We start from the raw sequence: 2,348 nt of genomic DNA, 5'->3' as shown, positions 1-2,348 counted from the left end.
GTTACTGGTGAGGTCAAAATGCTGTTTTGTAATCAAGATTTGTTAAGAGGGAGATTCACCTATATTGAAACAGAAATACATTTTAGCTTCTATATTGTCATTTTTTTAGTAATCCTCCCAAGGCCTGGCATCTCCATGAGTCCTTCTGGTGAGGTTACCTGGGGTCAGAAGGTTGACAACACATGTTCAGTGTCAACTCCACATCTAGGAGGAACCTTCACTTTGCAGCAGACCTCAGGATCATTCAGACAGGATCAAACATCAAGTACAAACTCTGCTACCTTTAACATCCTCAGTGTCAACTTTGGTAATGAGGGATGAGGTGACTCTGTCAGCCTCTCAGTTACTGGTGAGGAAAAACCTTATGAATTAAAAGCAAGTTAAAAGTCAGATGTTAGTAAGCCATGATGTTGTTTCTTCATCTAGCGTTAAAGGTTAAAGATTAGTTTAAGAGCTTGCAGGATGGCAACTGGACTTGTAGAGAAGACTTTTCACCTCCAAGCAACCTTATCAGCTCTTACTGATTGGTGGGGAAACAGGTTTGTGTGTGGTTGAGGACCTCAGTGGGTGGATGTGTGTGAATCTCACATGACAGTAGCCCTAAATGTCTCCTGGAGAGATCTACAAGTTGGACTCTACAAGTCCAGATGCCTTGCTTCAAGATCTTGAATGGAAATGACCTGGATGACTGAGAATCTTCTTCAACATACAGTCCAGTCCATCACAGAGATCCATCTTAGTGTTATCTCCATTGACTCTAGGCTTTCTCTCTTTTACCCAGTGCCTCTTCAGCAACCCACCATCTCCCTGATGACTCCCAGCCAAGGGCTCGTCCAGGGTACTGATGGTGCAGATATCACAGAGGGATACAGCTTTACCTTTACCTGCTCCATTTCCTCCCATTATCCTGGAGGAGTTTTCTCTCTCATCTACTCACCAAGTAGATGAGAGAGACACCAAGCCAGCAGTCAACAACTCGGCCTCCTTTGGTTTCCCCGTCGCTGATTATAAGCACCACGGCAGCTACAGCTGTGTGTATGAAGTCACCCTGTCCTCAAGGAAATTCACTTCTAATATGACAGCAGTGATGAGTCTCAGCATTAAAGGTAAGAAGAGAATTTCAAGTATAACATTAAATACATATATTTTAATGGAAGTGCTGTATTAGGCCTGCTTTTCCTAAATTACTTCAAATTTCAGCTTCTCCATTTTCCCCATTGAGGTCCTCCTTTTGTTGAATATTTCTTGAGTAGTTGTTTCTTTCTTTTAGCTCCACTGGTGAGGTTCATCTCTTTGATCACTGCGCCTCTACTGCTGCTGGTTTTGCTAGCCTTGGTTGTGGTCTGTCTGGTTCACCGGAGAAGACGAGCCCAAGAGATTGAAGCTCTCAACAAAAACCAAGGCCAAACTCAAAGTCTGTGCTTAATGACAGAGACTACATTGAATTTAATAATCAATTGATGTATAAGAAAGTATTTCATATTGCTCATACATGATATTATTGTCTTTGTGTTGCAGTGAATGTCATTTACGCAGTCAACAGTGAGGAGGAGTAGCAACTGTATGAAAACTTTGAGCGGAAGAGCACCATGATGAGGCAAGAGCGGTCAAAATGTGTGACAGAAGAAATGTGTGAAAACGAGAATCATTACCGGCGCTGTGAAGAAGGGGGAAATGAAGAAAATAGCGAGCACATTTATGTTGCTGTCGAGGACATCGAAGCAGAAGAGGAAGGGAGGTTTGACCTCGCTGCTGCAAGAGAAGAAGCAACCAGTAGTTTCAGGGAGACTTACGCACATACATCCAAAGTGCATCCGGACGACGATCTGGATATCTATGGAGAAGAGGAGAATATTTATCAAAATGATTAGGTTATAATTTGTTGACCTTTCTAATTTTAATCTCTCTCCCAACTCTCATACAGAATTTATTATGTAACACACATTGTAGTCACCAATATGATCACTCGATCAGTCAGCACCAACATAACATGATGGAAATACATCTGTATGTTCCATGAGTTGGTTTCATGAGGACGTGTTACCAATGACATGCAGGGTGGTCACAATCAGTTTGTTGGAAGTCTTTAAGTGTCATGAGATCAATCTGTACACATACTATGAGGCTAGAACCTTGATTACAGCCGATAATTACAAAATAGATTTGTTTCAGCAAAACCTAAAGAAACAAAAGAAAACAGAAAACAAAAGTTAACTCAATAAGTGTCTCCATTTTTTCCCAATTTGTCAACGAACAATCCTAATCTGGCCAGATGATCGTAAACTCCTAAACGGAGCGACACCATAATGCCCATGTGCAGCATATACTTCTCAGTGTTGGTCGCCTCC

General features: G+C 41.7%; 1 long non-coding RNA gene across 1 annotated transcript; it reads left to right on the top strand.

Moving 5' to 3' along the window:
* Nucleotides 1-993: 993 nt before the first annotated feature.
* Nucleotides 994-1,667, top strand: LOC114439554 (uncharacterized). Its single transcript, XR_003671072.1, has 3 exons — nt 994-1,106; nt 1,271-1,414; nt 1,519-1,667. It is a non-coding gene; the product is annotated as an uncharacterized LOC114439554 (long non-coding RNA).
* Nucleotides 1,668-2,348: the final 681 nt, after the last annotated feature.

The sequence above is a fragment of the Parambassis ranga genome, chromosome 8, assembly GCF_900634625.1.
Source record: "Parambassis ranga chromosome 8, fParRan2.1, whole genome shotgun sequence".
Classification (NCBI taxonomy): domain Eukaryota; kingdom Metazoa; phylum Chordata; class Actinopteri; family Ambassidae; genus Parambassis; species Parambassis ranga.
This window is presented reverse-complemented; position numbering and strand designations above follow the sequence as displayed.